Here is a 25114-nt window from a genome sequence, read left to right on the forward strand (position 1 = left end):
ATTTCCTTAGGTCTTGGGAAGGTATTTTCTTATGTGGACAGTTGCTCAAATTGATGTTTCTTGGGAGATGGGCACTGGAAAGCCCTAGTCTACCATCTTGTTGGCATCCCCTAGACAATCTAAATATAAGTTTTAGTGACCCAGAGGGAGATCACAAATTCTAATTGCACTTTTATAGGTGATTTTCAAACCAGCTACTCATACTGAAGGTTGTAAAATAACTTAAGGAGAGTGTTTGCATTTCACTATACTGTGGGTACACAAAGAGAAAATTAAATATATTAAAATATCTTGTTTTAGTAACTCCTGCGAAGAAGAGTATTTCATCTTGCCTTTGTCACAGTAAAGATGTAATCCCCTTTCTGGGTAAGGTATACTGGCTCTTATTTTTAAAATATAAGGCTTTATATTCTGTACAAAAGAAACCTGACCTTTAATTTCTTGTTAAAAGCCAAACAAGTAAGTGTAATGACCTAACCTTTGAGATCTACATTGTAGTAAAATTATACTTTCTCTTAACAGCTTTCTCGTAATGAATATTTGCTTATAAATTTGTTGTAAGGGTGATAATAAATTCGTTTGGAGCCTCACTGGTAAACTTGATCAGCCACATGACTGGAATGTAAGAGGCTGGGGCATTTTGGATAGCACAGATGTTAAATGTGAATGCTACCTTCTCAGTAGCACAAATCTGACTACATCCTTAGGTTCCCCAAGAGGTAAAGTCTCTTTTTTCATAAGGGATTTCACATTTTCACAGCAGATGCAATTGGAAATTCTAAGAGTACATAGTCCCTGAGGTTTAGATTTTGTTGGTTCCAAACTTTGCCAGTTTTCCTCATCATTGTTAGAGCCATTTTAATTCCTTCACTTTTCAAATGCTGTGCTTGCCTCTGCCTCAGCACTCTTTGAAGTAAGAAAGACAAATAAAGACACTGGAAATACAATCTGCTGAAGCAACAATTAATTTAGAAATGGATGCATACATTAGACACTGCTTACCCAAGTGTTATCATTTGGAATACAATAGTAAAAGTTGTCCAAACCCCCAACCTAAATCACCATGGACAGGTGCCCTATCATCTGAAATTCTACCCCTAGGGATCACTGGATATAAGAGTTCAAGGTAGAGCAGATCTTCTATGGTAGAGAACTCTATAGTTGGGAGGCCTCTGCAGGGTCTCCTAAAGAATTCACACATGCACCCTACAAGATAATCAGCATTTGGTTGTTTTCACTTAGAGATCATCACCAGGGAAACTGTCAAAGTCAAGACAGGAAAAGAACAACCCCAATTAAATGAGTCATTTGACTGAACTTTTCTTTCCTTCTTACTTCTCTGTCCTTAACCCATCAGAAGAAAGAGAGCTTCAGGAAAGGAAGGTTGGGGAAGTCTCTGCCTAAGATCTTGCTACTTTTCAATTTGAAGTATTCTAAGCCAAAATCTTGTTGCTGTTAAAAGAGAAAGATTTAAATTGGATATAAGCTAGTTAGGTTGATGTCAAATAGCTGAGAGTGATAAGAAAGAAGAGATTTCCCTTAGAATGTCACCAAAGAATAGAAATGAAATTTCTACAGAATAGTTGAAGGTAATTATTTTTTAAAAATACTTTATATCTGTGTCTCATCAAATTCACATCATTCATTAATCTGGCTACACACTTATAAGTAATTCATACTTAAATTAGTTTGTCTAATCCTTTCCTCATTGAGTTTTCTGATGTGGATTCACAGTGGAAATGGAAGTAGTGAGTAGGGAAGGCACAGAATAATTTTGAGGGATGAATGTAGTTTGGGTGAGACTGCCTGGATAATAATAATTGTGAGTCAAAGTTACCATGTGGCAGGCGTTTTATGAGAATCTTTGGGAAAACTCACAACTTTGCAAAGTAATTGTTATTTATCCCAGCTTACAGGTTAGGAAAGTGCATCAGTGAAATCATGTGATTCATCTAAAGATATCAGTCCAGAATAAGGACCTCAGATACAGGGTAAAATTACAAGATCCATTATGCAGTTATTACACATAGTTATCATGTGGCCTCCAGAGGGGAGGAGGGCAAAGGTATTTTGCTGGTGATAGTAGGAAGAAAGAGAAGAGGAGGTGAAAACCTAGAAGAGAAAAAGAAAACAGACAGGAGAATTAGGAATATGCTAGAAAAAAGATTTTCCAACTTTACACTTATGGCTAAGGATATCCTGAAATATTTAACCTCATAATACTTTATCCATGCAAAATCAAAGTACTAACTTTAAAACACATTACATTTTTGTGCCTTAGAATTATCAATCTACTCTTGCTTCTACATAAATGTCTGTTTTTCAGAGAGGAACTTGTATAAAACTAATATTTAATCACTAAACTTGCTCCAAGAAAGGTCAGTGTTTTGGTTCAGATAAGCTGTTTATTTCCATGTGTGAAAAGACCTTAGCCAAAGAAACAGAATGGAAAATGAAATCCCCAGTTCTTCCTGTGACTCGGGTTTGTTGCAAGGATTTCCTTTTGTTGGAAAACATCAGACATAACAATATCCAAGTATGCTTACATAAACACATCACTCAGCAGAGATACTGGAAAATTATACACAAATGTGAAGAAACGTAACCTCCACTATCTTTGACTAATGCAGACTTATGAAGCTCTTTATGTCCTTTTATATGAATACAGTATAAAAGATACAGGAAAAACATTATTCTTTCTCCAGTGCCTAACCTCTTCCAAATGTCTGCATGCAATCATAGAATTGAAAGGCTGTATGTCCTCAGTGTGTATGCATATGTGCACACATGTTCATATATTTGCAGGTGCATGAATGGAAGATTCTAAATCAAGTGACTCAAGAGCTGAATAGGTCTCTGCTTTACTGAGTTACACTGATAATACCTAGATGCCATACCAGAAGTAACTTCCTTTAATGCACAGTCACCTTCAGATCTTTTCTATAATCTGACCATGAAAATAAACACTACTTCTAGATTTGAGGCCCAAAGTGACTCCAGGTGAATCTTAAGAAAATCAAAAGAGAGCGAGATCCAAGATGGCTGACCACTAGCAGCTCAGGCTTGTAGCTCCCAGTGAAAGCACAGAGAATGATAGGATGCCACACTTTCAGATCAATCTTTCTTGCCCAAGGACCAGGAGATTTCCAGTGGAGGAGCCCCATGAGTTGCCAGCTCGACTCTTGCAGCCGGCTCTGCGGTTTTGCCAGTGCCCCAGTGCAGCGGTTCTTGGTGCAGAGTAAATGGGACTGGTTCCCCTTTTGGCCGATGTTTGGAGCTGACTGAAGAAGGGATTCAGGAGGGAAGCCAGACAGGAGACTCCCGGACAGAAAAGCACCAAGAATCTTGATGCCGCTGTTTTAGCCAGCACTGTGGCTTGCTCACATTTTGGCCCTGGGAATTAACAAGTTGGACGTCCACTAAGAGACCTAATTTGAAAGTTGGTAATTACAAAGACAACAGATGGATAAATTTACAACAATGGGAAGAAACCAGCATAAAAAGGCTGAGAATACTTAAAATCAGAATGCCTCTCCCTCTACAGAGGATCACAGTTCCTCATCAACAGGGGAACAAGGCCTCATGGAAAATGAGTGCATTCCAATAACAGAATTAGGCTTCAGAAGATGGATAATAAGAAACTTCTGTGAGTTAAAAGAACATGTTCTAGCCCAATGTAAAGAAACCAAGAACTTTGAAAAAAGATTTGACGAAATCCTAGCGAGAATAGACAATTTAGAGAGGACTATAAGTGAATTAATGGAACTGAAGAATACTGTACGAGAACTCCAAGAAGTATGCACAGGTTTTAACACTCGAATTGATCAAGCAGAAGAAAGGATATCAGAGGTCGAAGACCAACTTAATGAAATGAAACGAGAAGACAATATTAGAGAAGAAAAAGTAAAAAGGAATGAGCAAAGTCTCCAAGAAATATGGGACTATGTGAAAAGACCTAATTTACGTTTGATAGGTGTACCCGAATGTCATGAAGAGAATGAATCCAAGCTGGAAAGTATTCTTCAGGATATTATTCAGGAAAACTTCCCTAACCTAGTAAGGTGGGACAATACTCATCTCCAGGTAATACAGAGAACACCACAAAGATATTCCTCAAGTAGAGCAACCCCAAGACACATAATTGTTAGATTCACCAGGGTTGAAATAAAAGAGAAAATTCTAAGGGCAGCTAGAGAGAAAGGTCAGGTTACCCATAAAGGGAAGCCTTACAGCAGATCTCTCAGCAGAAATTTTCAACCCAGAATCTCATATCCAGCCACACTAAACTTTATAAATGAAGGAAAAATAAAATTTTTTACGAACAAGCAAGCACTCAGAGATTTCATCACCACCAGGCCTGCTTTACAAGGGCTTCTGAAAGAAGCACTACACACAGAAAGGAACAACCAGTATCAGTCATCCCAAAAACTTACCAAAATATAAAGAGTATCTCCATAATGAAGTATTTATATCAACTAATGGGGAAAATAGCCAGCAAGCATTAAATGACAATATTAAACTCACAAATATCAATACTAATCCTGAAATGGATTAAATGCCCCAATCAAAGACACAGACATGCAAACTGAATTAAAAAGTCAAAACGCATCGGCACTCTGTATCCAGATCCATCTCATAAGCAAGGACAACAAAGACTCAAAACAAAAGGTTGGAGGAAGACTCACCAATCAAATGGAGAGAAAAGAAAAACAAAACAAACAAACAAACAAACAACAAAAAAAACCCAGGAGTCCTAACTTTCATCTCTGACAAAATAGACTACAATAGTAACCAAGACTAAAAGAAACAAAGAAGGACATTACATAATGATAAAAAGATCAATGCAACAATAGGAGTCAATGATTATAAATATATATGTACTCAATATAGGGGCACCCAGATATATAAGACAAGTTTTCAATGACTTATAAAGAGACTTGGACTCCCACACTAATAGTGGGAGACTTTGACACCACATTGTTAATATTTGACGGATCAATGAGATAGAAAATTAACAGAGACATTTATGATTTGAACTCAGACCTGGGACAAGTAAACTCAGTGAATATTTATAGAATTCTACACCCCAGGTCCACAGAACATATATATTTTTTTTAGTATCACATTACACCTATTTTGAAAGTGACCACATAAATGGAAGCAAATCACTCTTCAGCACTTGCACAGCATTTCACAGATTTAAACGAAATATTGGTTGGCTGTTTGTTTATTATTTTATTTCCTTATTCCTTCCTGTCTCCGCTGTTAAGCACAATCATCAGCATAAAAGAGGTTTTTAATACCTATTTCTAGATTGCATTCTAGCCTGGGCAATAGAGCAAGACTCCTGTTCTCTCTCCCCCTTTTCTCTTACTCTTTCTTTCTTTAAAAAAAAAAAAAAGAAAAGAAAAAAATTTTGTCATAATTAAACCTGGTGTCTACAATATAGCCTGTATGTTCTATTCAAACTATTTTTCCCTATTTAATTTACATGGAATTTTTCTAAAATGCTAAGTACTCTCTTTCTGTCTGCTGCTTACATTAAAATAATTTGTTCTCTTAATCTAGGAACATGAGGAGAAGAGCAGTAGTGGAAACTGGAGGAAGAGGGTGTGGCATGCAGTAATTTAAAAAGAAGCAATGTGTACTTGCAAGTCAAACCAATATAGTAAAAACAGTGCTTGTTTTGTAATGTTTTCAAGCATTGGAATATGCATACATTTTCCCAATAAAGTGTGCTAAAGTATGCATACCTTTTAGACCATTATTTTTCCTCCAGTTGGAAATCTGCAAAGGAACGGACTTTTATTTGAAACAACAGTACATCTGAGAATCCAAAACAGTGTATCTGCATGTTGCTCCTGTACTCTTAATAGGGAAATATTTCAACAGGATGTTCTTTCAACAACAAAAGGGAAAACAGTCCACATATTGAGTAGAAGTATGTTTGGCAAATGTGCGAGAATAATCTATTACAGTGGACTAATCAATTAATCAGGGAATTAATTTTATATATGCAAGACAACTAGTGGTAAGCCAAGAGCTGGTACAGCTGTTAAAAGAAACAAAAACTGAAACTCTTTCTAACTTTCTGCTTTGCTCTTTTTTATATGCAAATTTCCCTTCATGATTGCAAGATGACAGCTTCTTGCTGCCATCTTCAGGTATATCATCATTGTCCCAGGCAGAAAAAGGTGGAAGTAAAAAAAGCAAAAGATACATTCCATTTGAGTTTTTCATTATAAAGTAATTAGGGAAACAATGGGTTTCTTGGGAATTCTAACTAGTGTATTTCTAGTTATGTGACATTTACCAGAACAGGATAATAGAGTCAACTTTAGCACAAACGGAGTAGGAAAGGTTGAGTATTTTTAACTGGGAACGAAAGTATTCCAGTTTTGTTGCTGTTAGTAGGGGAAAAGTGGTTTATAGAGTTGGGTAGATACATTTTGTTGCTGTTATGGAAGAAATGATCTATGGAGTTGGGAAGGCAAATAGCAATGTTCACCAAAGGTATAATGAATCGAGAGAAAAACTACGCTCTACCAATGTGAAGAAAAATTACATGTTGGCTTTACTCTCATTTTTAGGGCTCATAAGCAGACAATCAATAATTTGCCTATTTTCCAATCCTGAAATGGTTTACATTAATGCTATAAGAGAATCTCACCTCCCTAAAAGCAATTTCAGTTTAAAGAACTTGAACCTTTTCATCCAACTGTAGATACATTAGTTTTCCTAGACTCATTTTTCATCCTGCGAATTGTAGGATATTCAGGAATACACCATACCTGAAGAATGGAAGACACCATACCTGAAGAAAGTCCTTTGGCTCAGTACTGGCTTTTTTTTTTTAACATACACACACAAGCACACACACAAAAAACTAGCATAAATGCCAACTAGCATCTAATCTTATTTCAAAAGAACTCATAGTCTTTTACATGAATATATGTCTATATAAGGGAAATGATGATTTCCCTTTTCCAGGACAGAAGATGGAACTGTATAAGTGCCTGATTTCACAGGGATATCAGAAGAATGCAAAAAGTCACTTTCTAAGTATTTTAGTTTCTTAGGGCTGTCATACAAAATACCACAGATTTAAGCAACAGAAACTTATTTTTTCGTAGTACTAGAGGCTAGAAGACAAGGATCAAGGTGTGGACAGGCTTGGTTTTCTCTGAGGCCTCTCTACTTGGCTTGCAGATGGGCACCTTCTGACTGTGTCCTCATATAGTCTTTCCTGTGTGCACACATATCTTTGTGTGTCACTGAGTGTTCAAAGAAGAAAGATTTCCCATAATGTTTTACATAATGCTTACCAGAATAGAATTTGGAGTCAGACAAACCTTGGGTTTAATGTGAGCTCTGTTTACTAGCCATAAAAGCTTGGCCCAAATAACTAACTTCTTTGTGCCTCAATTTCCTCATTTATAGCATGAAGGAAATCCACTAGGGTGCTTTTGCTGACGGCCCCCCATTGGAGTGCTTTGGCTGGTACTTCTGTTGCTACACCAGAAAGCTTCTGCAAGAGGATGCCACTGCCCAGCCACAGTGCTTTTGCAGGGGGCCCCCAATGTCCCACCAGAGTGCTTTTGCTGATGGCCCCTCATAGGGGTACTTTTGCTGGCATTTCTGCTGCCCCGCCAGAGTGCTTTCAATAGATTCCACATCACTCCACCAAAGTGCTTTAATCAGAGGTTCCTGCTGCTCCATAGGAATGCTTTTGTCAGCAGCCCCTGACATAGAAATTTTGCCAATAGCCTGGGAGCACCTTGGTCCCTCCATTGCAGCTTATACTTGACATCTATAGGCCAGAGGACAAACCCATATACCTGGTCCCAGCCCCTCAGAGTTAGATCATACAGCTCAGGAGTGTCAAACTGAGCATTGGTCCTCTGAAAGCATCCAGAAATGAAGACAACCAGCTATATCCAAATTACACCATAGTTGAACCATCAAAAGAAATAAAGGACATAAAAACAGAAAGCCTCATCCAAAGGACAGCAACTTTGAAGGATAAAGAAACACCAGATTTCACAGATTAGAAAGAACCAGCATAAGAACTCTGGCAACTCTAAAATCCAGAGTGTCATCTTACCCTCAAATGATCACACCAACTCCCCAGCAATGGTTCAAAACCAGATGGAAATGGCTGAAATGACAGACACTGAATTCAGAATCAGGATGGCAAGGAAGCTCAATGAGATACAGGAGGAGGTTGAAACCCAACCCATGGAAAACAGTAAAATGTCATGGAAAACAGTAAAATGATCCAATTGAAAGACAACATAGCCATTTTAAGAAAGAACCATTTAAGAAAGAAGCTCAATGAGATACAGGAGGAGGTTGAAATCCAACCCATGGAAAACAGTAAAGATCCAAGAACTGAAAAACAACATAGCCATTTTAAGAAAGAACCAAACTGAACTTGTGGAATTGAAAAATTCCCTACAGGAATTTCATAATACAATTGGAAGCACTGACAATGGAATTGACCAAGCTGAAGAAAGAATTTCAGAGTTTGAAGACAGCTCCTTCAAATCAATGCAGGCAGACAAAAATAAAGAAAAAAGAACTTAAAAAAACTAACAAAACCTCTGAGAAATACAAGATTATCTAAGGAGACCAAACCTATCACTCACTGACATTCCTAAAAGAGAAACAAAGAGAAGGTGAGAGAGTAAGAAACTTGAAAATCATACTGAGGATACAGTGGATGAAAATTTCCCCAATTTCACTAGAGAGGTTGACATGCAACTTGAACAAACTCAACAAGCTCCTGTGAGATACTATGCAAGATGTCCATCCCCAAGACACATAGTCATCAGATTCTCCAAGGTCAACATGAAAGACGAACATCTTACAGTCACCTAGACAGAAGTGATAGACCACTTTCAAAGGCTTACAGCATACTTCTCAACAGAAACCTTACAAGCCAAAAGAGATCAGGCCTTATTTTCTGCATCCTAAGGGAAAAGAAAGTCCAACCAAGAATCTTAATATTCTGCTAAACTAAGCTTCATAAGAAAAGAAGAAATAAAATCCATTTTGGACAAGCAAACTCTAAGAGAATTTATTACTGCTACACCTGCCTTAAAAGAGCTTCTTAGTGTGTTTATGTGGTGAAATGTTTCCTTTGCTTCCCTGTTTAACACTCCCCTAAGAACATAGCCCACAGATACTATAAAGAAACAACACAATAGAGTCTAATAAAGCTAACAACACAATGACAGGATTAAATCCTTACATATCAATATTAACCTTGAGTGTAAATGGGCTAAACACGCTAATTAAAAGACATAAAGTTGCAAGTTGGATAAAGAAGCAAGATTCAGGCCAGGCATGGTGGCTCACACCTATAATTCCAGTAATTAGGAAGGTTGAAGAAGAAGCATCTCTTGAGCCTAAGAGTTTGGGACAACCCTAGGAAACATAGTCTCTACAAAAATATATATATGTTTTAAAATTATTAGCTGGGAGAGGTGGCAAGTGGTGGAATTTGTGACTCAGTCCCCAGAAACAATTGAAACAAAAACAAAAATTGAGAAGTGGGATCTAATTAAACCAAAGAGCTTTTGCTTAGCAAAAGAAAGAGTAAACAGACAAACTACAGAATGAGAGAAAACATTTGCAAAATATGTATCTGACAAAGTTCTAATATCCAGAATCTATAAGGAATTTAAACAATTAAACCAGCAAAAAAACAAATATCCCAATTTAAAAATGGGGAAAGGACATGAACACACTTCTCAGAGAAGGCATACATGTGGCCAACAAACATATGAAAAAATGCTCAACATCACTAATCGTTAGAGAAATACAGGTCAAAATCACAATGAGATACTCTCTCAGAACAGTAAGAATGGCTATTTCTAAAAACCCAAAAAATTACAAATGTTGGTGAGGTTGTGGAGAAAAGGGAATCCTCATAGACTATTGGTGGGAATTCAAATTAGTTCAGCCACTGTGGAAAGCAGTTTTGGAATTTCTCAAAGAAGTTAATATAGCGCTATCACTTGATCCAACAATTCCATCACAGGGTGTATACCTACAGGAAAATAAATTGTTACACATGTACACATATGTTCATCACGGCACTATTCACAACAGCCAATACATGGAATCAACCTGGATGTCCATCAACAGTAGGATATAAAAAAAAATGTGGTATATATACACCTTAGAATACTATGCACCCATTAAAAATGAGATTATGTCCTTTTCAGCAACATGGATGTAGCTGGAGGCCATTAACCTAAGCACATTAACACAGGAACAAGAGCCAAATCCCACATGCTCTCACGTATAAGTGGAAGATAAACACTGAGTACACACAGACATAAAGACTAGGAAAATAGACACTGAGGATTACTAGAGAGGAAAGCATGGGAGGGAGGTGAGGGCTGAAAAGATAACTTATAGGGTACAAATGCTCACCACCTGAGTCACAAGATCATTCATACACCAATCATCATGCAGTGACATGCAATTTACCCATGTAACAAACCTGCATGTGTATCCCCTGGCCCTAAAATAAAAGTTGAAAATAAATAAATAAATAAAATGTGGGAAATAATATCTACCTTTTAGTGTCATAGAATAATTAAATATCAGAATATATATGCACATATGGGATGTAAAATTAACACAGAGAGGCTAAGAGAACACCCTTGGGAGGCAGACTCTGACACTCACTAGCTTAGTGACTCCAGACAAGGTCTGTAACACCTTTTACCACACTTTCCTCATCTCTATCTCCCTCCCTCCTTCTCTTTCTTTGTATGTGTGTGTCTCATCACTCACTCTGAAGGAAGCCGTTGACGTGTCCTATAGACTCAGGTAGCCTATAAACAGACTTCCTTGGCAAAGAATAAAGGCTTCCATCTAACAGGCAGTAGGAACTGATGCCTGCCAACAATCATGTCAGTGAGCCTAGAAGTGGATCTTCCAGTTGCAACAGAGTCTGAAGGTGACTGCATCTGAAGCCAGAAGATCTGCTGCAACCCCAAGAGTCTGAACCAGCCAGTCTGGAAGACCTCTTGGATCCCTGACCCTCAGAAACTGCAGATTATAATGAATACTTGTTATTTTCCGTTGTAAATTTTGTGGTAATTTATTATTCAGCAGCAGTTAATTTTTTTCTCCTACAATATTAAAGACAAAGACAGATAACTAGGTAGACAATGTTTTTTTTTGTTTTGTTTTGTTTTTTTGTTTTTTTTTTTTTCAGGTGGCTCCTACACTTTTCCCTGGGAGTTTTTAAACATTATTAACCTTTATTTATTAAGATTTCAGGTTTGGAACAATTCTCACAAAGTGAAAAATCTGATCAACATGATGACTCTCTTCATTTATTTTCATATCTGTAAAGAAGGAATATTTTTCATCACAGATTACATGCAGACTGATAGAAAAACCCGATGTAAAGTGAATCCAAGAGTGGGAAAAAAACCCTTAAGGTTAAAGTAATTTTGTACCAACTGGGGAATTTTATAAAAATAGCCTTTGGCTATAATTTTATTAAAAACTAGACCAAAGGAGCAAACCAAAATTGAAAACATTGAGTTATTACCTTCCTGCTCTGACAGCACAAAGGAATCATTCTATATCTGGAAGGGCCCTCAGGATCTCTACTGACTAATTGTACATATGATGAGGCTGATCATGACATTTTTATGATACTGACATTATACTGAAACTAGTCTAGAAAGCAGTGTTTTTTTTAATGCCACTGATTTCCTTGGAGAAATAATAGAACTAATCTTCCAAATTGTTATTTTTTTTTCTCCACCCTTGGTATGTTTTCATAAAAGCTCCAGCTTCCGTTTAAGGCAGACAATGGATGAGATGACTTGGGCTTTTCAATGTATTGCTGCTTGTTTGGCCATTAGCTCCTTATCTCTTGGGAAATATATATATATAAAAAAAAGAACACACAGCAATTTGGAATGATGAAATCTTTTAATTTCATATCATGGAACACAGATAGTTGTATCCAGAATTCCCAGAGCAATCCTTGTCAGAGGGCTTTGCAAGCACAAAACACCTTGGTAGTCATGAGAGCAGCATCAGAGCCCATCAATGACCTGTCACAATTTCATCTGTCAAGGCCTACGGCAAAGGCATCGCCATATTGAATCTTTCCCTGAGATCTTAATCTGAGAAATTATTTGCCTTCCCCCAACCCCAATTACTTTGTCAGTGCATTTATTCCACCATTCTTTTATTCTACCTGCTAATATTGTTGTTTATATACTTATCTTTATTTCACAAAGATGGATCACCAGTAATGTTGCTCAACTTTGGGAATACAGCAAAGGAGATACCGTTCCTTAGCAGGACCAAGAGGATGCCACAGGGATCCTCATTATCCAGGAGAAACATTCTCCTCTCCTTTCTAAATATTGCCTGTCTCACCCCTTGTAACAACGAGAGAGATAAGTATTGAGAAAGGGACTATAATTAGAACCCATGACTCACCTTTCTGTAAGAAATCATACAGATGAATTACATCATATTTAAAACATTCTTCCATAGTCACAAGAACTCCTAGTCTTCCAGTCCCTTATCTCTACCTCTATATGTATAGTACCTAAACTTACTTAGCCTCCCATCCTGAATATCTTTGTGCTTCCACTGTATCCTCCAGTATGACATCTGTAAAAAAGCTCGTATCCTCAAGTTATCTGAATGATCCTACAACTTTCTTGCTTAGCCAAACCCAGCTGAAGTTTTGCTATGCCCTAATGACATTACTTTTCGCACATGGTCGCAAATGGAGAATGTTTGTTCTCTCTCTTTACACAGAACATAGGAGGAGGCAGGTTGGTGTCCTCTTTGTTCTCTATTACAGCTTTGAGATTAATGTTCCTCCCCTCACCAAAAACAAACATGCAAACAAATAAACTACATGAAAGATATGCCATCTGATACTACCTTTCATTTTCACAGTATCTACCATCTGCCCAGACATTTCTTTTTTTTTTTTTTTTTGAGATGGAGTCTCACTCTGTGGCCCAGATTGGAGTGCAGTGGCACAGTCTTGGCTCACTGCAACCTCTGCCTCCTAGGTCCAAGCGATTCTCCTGCCTCAGCCTCCCAAGTAGCTGGGACTACAGGTACACATCACCATGCCCAGCTAACTTTTGTATTTTTAGTAGAGAGGAGGGTTTCATTATGTTGGCCAGGCTGGTCTCAAACTCCTGACCTCTGGTGATCCACCCACCTCAGTCTCCCAAAGGGCTGAGATTAGAGGTGTGAGCCACCGTGCCCAGCTCCACCCAGGCATTTCTATATTCATCGATGACTTTGGCATTTGTCTCCAAGTCCTTATTCCCTCAGAATTTCTGTTATTGTTCATGTTGAGTTTAATATCTCTAGATAATTCACTGAAATCTCTCACTCGGCAGGTCCTTAATTCTATCCATATCCACTGTCTTACATTTCATGTTCTGCTACTGATGTTCATGGTTATATTCTAGACCAGAGGGTCAACAAACTCTGGCCCATGGCCAAACTGAGTCCACTACCTGTTTTTGTAAAGGCTGAAAATGCAGGATGGTGTTTATATTTTTAAATGGAACACAACCAAGTTCATTCATTTATATATTGATGACTGCTTTCATGTTCCAACAGCAGAATGAATAATTGAGACAGAGATTCTATTGACTACAAAGTGGAAAATGGTTACTATCTGGTCTTTTACTTAAAGGTTTGTTGACCCTGCCTCCTGGCCCTTCTTATTATCAATAACGTCAACACTCAAATCTTAAATCAATGATAGATAGATAGACAGACACATATAGATGATAGATAGATAGATAGATAGATAGATAGATAGATAGATAGATAGATAGAAATTTGCTGCAGGCTACTGGAGTAGCTAACAGACTAAAAAAAGAAAACCAAAAGGAACTACAACTGGGAGATCACACTACATTCTTGTCTCCTTTCTGTGGGTTGAGTTTATTGTCTCACCTTGTGGACAATTTTATCCACCAGTAAGTTGGGATGGGGAAGGGCAATTGTGGATCTGGTATTTATTCTAGGTCTACATTGTCCCAGTTTAGTGACCCAGAGGAATAAAAAAAAACAAAAGGCTTCTCGGTGACTCAAGCCTGTAATCCCAGCACTTTGGGAGGCCGAGGCAGATGGATCAGGAGGTCAAGAGATCGAGACCATCCTGGTCAACATGGTGAAACCCCGTCTCTACTACAAATACAAAAAAAATTAGCTGGGCATGGTGGCGCATGCCTGTAATCCCAGCTACTCAGGAGGCTGAGGCAGGAGAATTGCCTGAACCCAGGAGGCGGAGATTGCGGTGAGCCGAGATTGTGTCATTGCACTCCAACCTGGGTAACAAGAGCGAAACTCTATCTCAAAAAAAAAAAAAAAAAAAAAAGGCTTCTCTTTTTACATGACCATGTAAAATTCCAGGGAAGAAATTGAATTGTGGTGGCTTAAGTCACACACCATTTGATAAACAACTCCAAAGGGAGAGAGTGTTATGATTAGTCAGATTGGGTCATATGAGCTCCCTGGTAGCTGGACATGGGTTTGGGTGGGCAAGATACTCTATGGACATTCCTACAATAACTCCAAAAGGTGATTAAGGAATATATTCCAGAAGACAAGTACATGGTGATCCTACCAGAAGAAGGGAGAAAGGATTAATAACCAATCCTCTCTCTTCCAGAAAAGATATCTCCTCTATTTTCTTGTGAAGACTATAGTCTTCAGATGCTTTATCCTCGGGCATTTAAAGAAAAATAGAAATTACATAGAATTTTTAATGATAATGACAATGAAATAGACATTACAGAGGCCTGCTTAAATTTTTAAATGTCCATTTAGTCTCTATGTAAGGGGAGGCTAAGCAGTGTTGGGCTATAAGTTAACTTCTGCTAAAGATAGGATTTGCTTGAATACTCATAAAATCCTGGAACCCTTAGTTTGCCTGGTGCACTTGGCCTCAGGGGCACATCTGGGAGCAACTGCTGTGGGTGAAATGGAATAATTCTTTCAAACAAAGTGAGAGATATTCTAATATCTTTTTATAAGCTTATTAGTGGAAATCAAGAGTCTTCGAGGGCACCCTACCTCCTTAAATATATATAAGGGCAAGGTTCATCTAATCCCTAATCATATAATTTTTAGAGAAAAGAGTTTCTCCTGGAAATTCTCAGATATTACATGTCTTGCCTATTGCAAAATGTGTTAACTATGTGTAAACTCTCAACTGAGACTAGCCGCACATAGCCTTGCAGTACCTTACTGAGGAACACTACTTACAGCCTATAACACTATCTATCCCTGAAAAAAAAAAAAAAAAAGAGCTATGAAAAGGGAATGTAAGTCGTCTGTCTATGAAGGATTTGCTATAATTCTCTTCTGAATTGGCCCTTCCTTGTTAGTATAGAAATCCACATATAACTGCAATGTGATGGGACAGGATAGTCCCTCTTAACAAAGGAGAAGGGGATATGGTTCCTTCCCTTTTCTCTCTGAATTCCAGGACTGCAGTAGGGGAGCATTAGGAGGGAAGGGCCCCCACACAAACTGTAGCACAGCAGAGGATGCAACCACCCTAGAAAAGTCTCCAGTGAAGAACTCGCATCAGACATTTCACATACAAATATCAGTAAGCTCAGCCACAGTAAGTGAGAGGAAACAGGCTACTTAAAAGGAAAGATAGGGGACCTGTGGCATTTAGAAAAATAGTTAGACATGAGTCTCACTTTACTAAATGTTCTTTAAAATTTGCTTGAAACTTTGAAAGTTTTCAATAATTTTCATATCTGAGGGATGGTTGCTTTAATAGAAAATTATAATTGTTCCTTTTTGTATGAACTGAAAGGGTGTTTTCATCATAAAAGTCACCTTCATTTGGTTTCAAAAATTTAACTGTCAGTATATTGAGATTTCTTTAAACAAGAAGCAAATGAACATATATATATATACATGCATGTATATGTATATATATATATAATTTATATATTTAAAGTTCTGGGATACATGTGCAGAATGTGCAAGTTTGTTACATAGGCAGACATGTGTCATGGTGGTTTGCTGCACCTATCAACCTGTCATCTAGGTTTCAAGCCTGCATGTATTAGGTATTTGTCTTAATGCTCTCCCTCCCCTTACCCCTAAACCTCCAAAAGATCCTGATGTGTGTGAAGTTCCCCTCCCTGTGTTTATGTGTTCTCATTGCTCAACTCCCACTTGTGAGAATATCTGGTGTTTGGTTTTCTGTTCCTGTGTTAGTTTGCTGAGAATGATGGCTTCCAGCTTCATCCATGGCCCTGCAAAGGACAGGAATTCATAAGTTTTCTTTTTTTTTTTTTTTTGAGACAGAGTCTTTCCCTGTCTCCCAGGCTGGAGTGCAATGGCACAATCTCGGCTCCCCACAACCTCCACCTACTGGGTTCAAATGATTCTCCTGCCTCACCCTCCCAAGTAGCTGAGGTTACAGGCATGCATCACCACCCCCAGCTTTTTTTTTGTATTTTTGTATTTTTAGTAGAGATGGGGTTTCACCATGTTCACCAGGCTGGTCTCAAACTCCTGACCTTGTGATCCGCCCACCTCAGCCTCCCAAAGTGCTGGGATTACAGGCATGAGTCACAGCACCCAGCTGAACTCATTCTTTTTTATGGGCTGTATGTTATTCCATGGTACATATGTGCCACATTTTATTTATCCAGTCTATCATTAATGGGCATTTGGGTTTGTTCCAAGTCTTTGTTATTGTGAACAGTGCCACAATAAACATACATGTGCATATGTCTTAATAGTAGAATGATTTATAATCCCTTGGATATATACCCAGTAATGGGATTGCTGGGTCAAATGGTAATCCTAGTTCTAGATCACTGAGGAATCACCACACTGTCTTCCATAATGATTGAACTAGTTTAATTTACACTCCCACCAACAGCATAAAAGCGTTTGTATTTCTCCACATCCTCTAGAGCATCTGTTGTTTCCTGATTTTTAATAATTGCCATTCTAACTGGCATGAGAAGGTTATCTTATTGTGGTTTTGATTTGCATTTCTCTAATGACCAGTGATGATGAGCTTTTTTTCATGTTCATTGGCTGCATAAATGTCTTCTTTGGAACAGTGTCTGTTCATATCCTTTGCCCACTTTTTGCTGGAGTTTTTTTTTTTTCTTGTAAATTTGTTTTAGTTTTTTGTAGATTCTAGATAGTAGCTCTTTGTCAGATGGATAGACTGCAAAAATTTTCTCCCATTCTGTAGGTTCCCTTTTTACTCTGATGATAGTTTTGTTTTCTGTGGCTCTTTATTTAATTAGAGCCTATTTGTCAATTTTGGCTTTTTTTTTGTAATTGCCTTTGGTGTTTTAGTCATGAAGTCTTGGCCCATGCCTAGGTCCTGAATGGTATTACAAGGTTTTCTTCTATGGTGTTTATGGTTTTAGGTTTTATGTCTAAGTCATTAATCTATCTTGGTTAATTTTTGTATAAGGTGTAAGAAAGGGATCCAGTTTCATCTTTCCACCTATGGCTAGCCAGTTTTCCCAACACCATTTATTAAACAGGGAATCCTTTCCTCATTGCTTGTTTTTGTCAGGTTTGTTGAAGACAAGATGGTTGCAGATGTGTAGTGTTATTTCTGAGGCCTCTGTTCTGTTCTATGGGTCTGTTCTGTTCTATTGGTCTATATATCTCTTTTGGTACCATGCTGTTTCTAGTACCATGCTGTTTTTGTTACTATAGCCTTGTAATATAGTTTGAAGTCAGGTAGCATAATGCCTCCAGCTTTGCTCTTTTTGCTTAGGATTGTCTTGGCTATGTAGGCTGTTTTTTGGTTCCATATGAAATTTAAATTAGTTTTTCTAATTCTGTAAAGAAAGTAAATGGTAGCTTGATGGGAATAACATTGAATCTACAAATTACTTTGGACAGTATGGCCATTTCACTATATTGATTATTCCTATCTGTGAGCATGAAATATTTTCCCATCTGTTTGTGTCCTCTCTTATTTCCTTGAGCAGTAGTGTGTAGTTCTCCTTGAAGAGGTCCTTCACATCCTTTAAAAAGTTGTATTCCTTAGTATTTCATTCTCTTTGTAGCAATTGTAAATGGGAGTTTACTCATGATTTGGCTCTCTGCTTGTCTATTACTGGTGAACAGGAATGCTTGTGATTTTTACACATTGACTTTGTATCCTGAGACTTTGCTAAGTTGATTGTCAGCTTAAGGAGTTTCTGGGCTGAGACAATGAGGTTTTCTAAATATACAATCATATCATCTGCAAACAGAGGTAATTTGACTTCCTCTCTTCCTATTTGAGTACCCCTTATTTCTTTCTCTTGACTGATATCCCTGGCCAGAACTTCCAATACTATGTTGAATAGAGTGGTAAATATTTTGAGGGACATATGGAGCAAGACTATTATCAGCATTAACTGGGATATGTGTGAAGTAAGGCAGTAGGGTAACTACTAGGGTGAACTAACTAGTAGCGTCAGTTATTGTACTAACTAAAATGAAATTATGATTTCATCTTATGGTACTATATTTTTGACCATCAGTCTTGTCTATTCTTATTTATATTAGAATACAATGATGAAAATAATACTTTAAAATCAGAGAACTAGAGGAAAGGAAAAGTCACCCACATCAAAATTTCACTTTTGAAGAAAGCTTAATTTTATAGGAGAGGTCCAGCTAAATGCATACAATTTAAAGTTAGGCATGCAGAGTATAATGCCAAGGTCTTAGTGTATGTACTATATGTATAAACAGATATGCATATTAAAAATAACAAAGGAAAATTTGTCAACATATTCATTAAGATTATATTAATAGTAATGAAAATTTCTGAGTGATAAAAATGTTAGTGATTTTAAATATTTTTTCTATTTTTTAAATTCTACACAGTGAGCTTATATCATTCACATAATTTTAAAAAGCAAAAAACAGTATTTAGGAAAGTTAAAAGAGGCAGGATATATTTAAAAGCCAAATCATTTTTAACAGATGGGCATCTATACCTTAGAAAGAAGTTACAGCATGGAAATCTATTGCTAATCTATTTCAGTTTTTCTATAGTTAGCTATGAGCCTTTCAATAGGTGACCTAAATTTCCTGCATTATGAGTGAGCAGCAGCAAAAGTAACTATCTTTTCTGATTCATAATTAAGCAGGTTATTTAATAGACCTATTGATTTGGTTAAGTAATAAACTCATCATTTTATCATCAATTTGATTCTGAAGGGTTTTTTGGCACAAATTTTTAACTGTTAACTATATTTTATTTCTCTTAGGTTAAGAAACAAACCCAACACTATTACAGTGTTTTCACGGGGATCTATAAAGAATGTCTGATGCAAGGTGCAGTGGATCACACTTATAATTATTTTGGGAGGTGGAGATGGGAAGATCACTTGAGGTCAGGAGTTTGAAACCAGCCTGGCCAACGTGGTGAAACCCTATCTCCATTAAAAATAGAAAAATGAACTAGGCACGGTGGCATGCACCTGTAATCCCAGCTACTGAAGAGGCTGAGGCAGGAGAATTGCTTGAACCCGAGAGTGGAGGTTGCAGTGAGCTGAGATAGATTGCACCACTGCACTCCAGTCTGGGTGACAAAGTGAGTGAGACTCTGTACCCCCACCAAAAATAAAAGAATGTCTGAGGCCTACAGCTATGCTATGAGAACTAATAAAAATATTGTCTATTTAGGATAAGGAAGGGAAGTTTTGAGTTGCTGTTTCTACTACCATTCTTCCACTCCAACTTCTTCAGGATCCACAGCAGTAACAATGCAGGGACTTGGTGAACATGTATCCAAAATATTTAGTGGCCAATTGGCCCCAATCTTAATCCAGGTGAGCATCCATAAAAACAGCCAGCCTTGCCACTCTAAGAAAGTAGCCATAAAAAATCATTCAGAGCTCTCATATATTAATGAATTATGTATCACTGTGCCTGTCTTGTTTTCCTTTCAACTCCATTATATCAGTGATTTATGCTGGGCTTTTCTACAGCTGCAAAAACATTTTGGTTCTACTTTACTTATGACTATGTTTTCCCTTATTGTTTCTGTGTATTCTTCCTCCCAAAGGTGAATACTTTTAGACAACATTATTAGGTTTAATTCCAAGTGAATAGTAACCAAATAATGATTAAAATGTATAATTAGAAATTTGGGTCTGCTGGCAAGATGGCCAAATAGGAACAGCCCTGGTCTGCAGCTCCCAGCATGATTAACACAGAAGGCAGTTGATTTCTACATTTCCTACTGAGGTAACTAGTACATCTTATTGGGATTGGTTGGAAAGTGGGTGCAGCCCACGCAGGGTGAGCCAAAGCAGGATGGGACATTGTCTCACTGAGAAAGCACAAGGGGTCAGGGGATTTCATTCCCCTAGCCAAGGGAAGCCATGAGAGACTGTACTGGGAAGAGCGGTTCATTCGGCTCAGATACATTGCTTTTCCTATGGTCTTCACAATGGGCAGACCAGGAGATTCCCCCTGGTGCCTACGCCACCAGAGCCCTGGGTTTCAAGCACAAAACTAAGTGGCTGTTTTGGCAGACACCAAGCTAGCATCAGGAGGTTTTCTTAATACCCTAGTGGCATCTGGAATGCCAGCAGGACAGAACCATTCTCTCTCCTGGAAAGGGAGCTGAAGCCAGGTGGTTATGCTCAGTGGGTCCCACCCCCTTGGAGACCAGCAAGCTAAGATCTACTGGCTTGAAACTCTTGCTACTAGCACAGCAGTCTGAGGTAGACCTGGATGTTCAAGCTTGGTGGTGAGGAGGGGCTTCTGCCATTGCTGAGACTTGAGTAGGCAGTTTTAACCTCACAGTGTAAACAAAGCCAATGGGAAGTTTAAACGGGGTGAAGCCCACCACAGCTCAGCAAGGCCATTGCAGCCAGACTGTGTCTCTAGATTCCTCCTCTCTGGGCAGGGCATCTCTGAAAAAAAGGCAGCAACCCCAGTCAGGGGCTTATACAGAAAATCCCTATCTCCCTAACACAGAGCACCCGGGAAAAGGGGTGGTTTTGGGTGCAGCTTCAGCAGACTTAAACATCTGTGCCTGACAGCTCTGAAATGAGCAGCAGATCTCCCAGCACAGTGTTCAAGCTCTCATAAGTGACAGACTACCTCCTCAAGTGGGTCCCTGACCCCTGTGTATCCTGACTGGGAGACACCTCCCAGTAGCGGTTGACAGACACCTTATACAGAGAGCTCTGTATGGCATCTGGTGCATGCTTCTCTGGGACTAAGCTTCCAGAGGAAGAAACAGGCAGCAGTCTTTGCTGTTCTGCAGACTCCACTAGTGATACCCAGGCAAACAGGATCTGGAGTGGACCTTCAGAAAACTCCAGCAGACCTGCACCAGAGGAACCTGACTGTTGGAAGAAAAACTTACAAACAGAAAGGAAAACTATCAACTTTAACAAAAAGGATATCCACTCAGAGACCCCATCCAAAGGTCACTGACATCAAAGATCAAAGGTAGATAAACCTACAAAGATGGGGAGAAACCAGCAATTTGAATTTGACAAGCTGACAGAAGTAGGCTTCAGAAGGTGGGGAATAACAAACTCTTCCAAGCTAAAGGAAGCTAAGAACCTTGATGAAAGGTTAGATGAATCGCTAACTAGAATAATCAGTTTCCAGAAGAACATAAATGACCAGACGGAGCTAAAAACACAGCATAAAACTTTGTGAAGCATACACAAGTATCAATAGCCAAATTGATCAGTGGAAGAAAGGATATCAGAAATTGAAGGTCAAGTCAATGAAATAAAGCAAGAATACAAGATAAAAGAGTGAAAAAAAGAGATAAAAGAGTGAAAAGTAATAAACAAAGCCTCCAAGAAATATGGGATTATGTGAAAAGACCAAATCTCTGTTTGATTAGTGTACCTGAAAATGCCAGGGAGAATGGAACCAAGTTGGAAAATACTCTTAGGATATTATCCAGGAGAACTTCCTCAACCTAGTAAGACAGGCCAACATTCAGATTCAATAAATACAGAGTACACCACAAATACACTCTTCAAGAAGAGCAACTCCAAGACACATAATCATCAGATTCACCAAGGTTGAAATGAAGGAAAAAAATGTTGAGGGCAGCCAGAGAGAAAGGTTGGGTTACCCACAAAGGGAAGCCCATCAGACTCACAGTGGCTCTCTCTGCAGAAACCCTACAAGCCAGAAGAGAGTGAGGGCCAATATTCAACGTTCTTAAAGAAGAGAATTTTCAAGCCAGAATTTCGTATCCAGCCTAAGCTTCATCAGTGAAGAAGAAATAAAATCCTTTACAGACAAGCAAATGCTGAGAGATTTTGTCACCACTAGGCCTGCCTTACAGGGGCTCGTAAAGGAAGCACTAAACATGGAAAGGAACAACCAGTACCAGCCACTGCAAAAAAAATACCAAATTGTAAAGACCATCAAGGCTATGAAGAAACTTTATCAACTAACAGGCAAAATAATCAGCTAGCATCACAATGGCAGGATCAAATTCACACATAACAATATTAACCTTAAATATAAATGGGCTAAATGCCCCATTTAAAAGACACAGACTGGCAAATTGGATAAAGAGTCAAGTCCCATTAGTGTACTGTATTCAGCAGACCCATCTCACCTGCAAAGACACACATAGGCTCAAAAGAAAGGGCTGGAGGAACATTTACCAAGCAAATAGCCAAAAAAAAAAAAAAAAAAAAAAAAGCAGGGATTGCAATCCTAGGCTCTGATAAAACAGACTTTAAGGCAACAAAGATCAAAAGAGACAAAGAAGGGCATTACATAATGGTAAAGTGATCAATGCAACAAGAAGAGCTAATTATCCTACATATGTATCCACTCAATACAGTAGCACCTAGATTCATAAAACAAGTTCTTAGAGACCTAAAATGAGATTTAGACTCCCAGACAATAATAGTGGGAGACTTTAACACCCCACCAACAATATTAGACAGATTAACAAGACAGAACGTTAACAAGAATATTCAGGACTTAAACTCAGTTTTGGACCAAGTGGACCTAATAGACATCTACAGAACTCTCCACTCCAAATCCACAGAATATACATTCTTCTCACCATATACATTTTTTACATCACACTTATTCTAAATATAAAGTCTTCACATCACACTTATTCTAAAAATGACCACATAATTGGAAATAAAACACTCCTCAGCAAGTGCAAAAGAACAGAAATCGTAACAAATAGTCCCTCAGAATACAGTGCAATCGAATTAGAACTCAGGATTAAGAAACTCACTCAAAATCTCACAACTACATGGAAAGTGATCTCCTGAATGACTCCTGGGTAAATAACAAAATTAAGGAAAGCGAAATTTATAGACCTAAATGTTCACAAGAGAAAGCTGGAAAGATCTAAAATCAGCACCATAACATCACTATTAAAAGAACTAGAGAAGCAAGTGCAAACAAATGCAAAAGCTAACAGAAGACAAGAAATAACTAAGATCAGAGCAGAACTGAAGAGGTAGAGACATGAAAAACTCTTCAAAAAAAATCAATGAATCCAGGAACTGGTTTTTTCAAAAGATCAACAAAATTAATAGATACTAGCCAGACTAATAAAGAAGAAAAGAGAGAAAAAAATCAAATAGACATAATAAAAAATGATAAAGGGGATATCACAACTGATCCCACAGAAATACAAACTACCATCAGAGAATATTATAAACACCTCTGCACAAATAAACTAGAAAATCTAGAAGAAATGAATAAATTCCTGGATACATATACCCTCCCAAGACTGAACCAGGAAGAAGTTGAATCCCTGAATAGACCAATAACAAGTTCTGAAATTGAGGGAGCAATTAATAGCTTGCTAACCAAAAAAACGTTCAGGACCAGACAGATTCACAGCCGAATTCTACCAGAGGTACAAAAAGGAGCTGATACCAGTCCTCCTGAAACTATTCCAAACAATAGAAAAGGAGGAATCCTCTCTAATTTTATGAGGCCAGCATCACCCTGATACCAAAACCTGGCAGACACACAACAACAAGTAAAAATTTCAAGCCAATATCCCTGATGAACATTGATGCAAAAATCCTCAATAAAATGCTGACAAACCGAATCCAGCAGCACATCAAAAAGCTTATCAAACACAATCAAGTAGGCTTTATCCCTGGGATGCAAGGTTAGTTCAACATATGCAAATCAATAAACGTAATCCATTACATAAACAGAACCAATGACAAAAACCATATGATTATCTCAATAGATGCAGAAAAGGCCTTCTACGAAATTATTTAGCACTTCATGCTAAAAACTCTCAATAAACTAGATATTGGTGGAATGTATCTCAAAATAACAAGAGCTATTTGTGACAAATCCACAGCCAGTATCATACTGAATGGGCAAAAACTGGAAGCATTTCCTTTGAAAACTGGCACTAGACAAGGATGCCCTCTCTCACTACTCCTATTCAAAATAGTATTGGAAGTTCTAGCCAGGGCAATTAGGCAAGAGAAAAAAATAAATTATTTCCATTCAATTAGCAAAAGAGAAAGTCAAATTATCTTTGCTCGCTGATGGCATGATTGTATATTTAGAAGACCCCCTTCACCTCAGCACAAAATCTCCTTCAGCCGATAAGCAACTTCAGCAAAGTCTTAGGATACAAAATCAATGTATAAAAATCACAAGCATTCCTATACACCAATAACAGACAAACAGAGAGCCAAATCACGAGTAAACTTCCATTTACAATTGCTACAAAGAGAATAAAATACCTAGGCACACAACTTACAAGAGATGTAAAGAACCTCTTCAAGGAGAACTACACACCACTGCTCAAGGAAATAAGAGAGGACACAAATAAATAGAAAAACATTTCATGCTTGTGGATAGGAAGAATAAATATGTGAAAAATAGCCATACTGCCCAAAGTAATTTATAAATTCCATGCTATCCCCATCAAGCTGCCATTAACTTACTTCAAAAAATTGAAAAAAACTAATTTCAATTTCATATGAAGCAAAAAAGAGCCTACATAGCCAAGACAATCCTAAGCAAAAAGAACAAAACTGGAGGCATCACACTCTCTGACTTCAAACTATACTACAAGGCAACA

At 37.9% G+C, this 25114-nt stretch overlaps 1 long non-coding RNA gene across 10 annotated transcripts in view; it reads left to right on the top strand.

The window, feature by feature from the left end:
- The window catches only part of LOC103791945 (uncharacterized), a 70925-nt gene that overhangs the window by 21124 nt on the left and 24687 nt on the right, over positions 1–25114 (top strand). For 2 of the 10 annotated variants that reach the window (XR_013533435.1, XR_004740798.3), the window contains exons 5-6: positions 19302–19368; positions 19720–19865. This is a non-coding gene — a long non-coding RNA (uncharacterized LOC103791945). Of the gene's footprint in view, positions 1–300; positions 367–5568; positions 6192–19301; positions 19369–19485; positions 19628–19719; positions 19866–25114 lie in introns of those variants that run through there. The other 8 variants (XR_008480152.2, XR_004740799.3, XR_004740797.3 and 5 more) reach the window with 8 other exon arrangements.

The sequence above is a fragment of the Callithrix jacchus genome, chromosome 3 (genome assembly GCF_049354715.1).
Source record: "Callithrix jacchus isolate 240 chromosome 3, calJac240_pri, whole genome shotgun sequence".
In the NCBI taxonomy this organism is placed as follows: domain Eukaryota; kingdom Metazoa; phylum Chordata; class Mammalia; order Primates; family Cebidae; genus Callithrix; species Callithrix jacchus.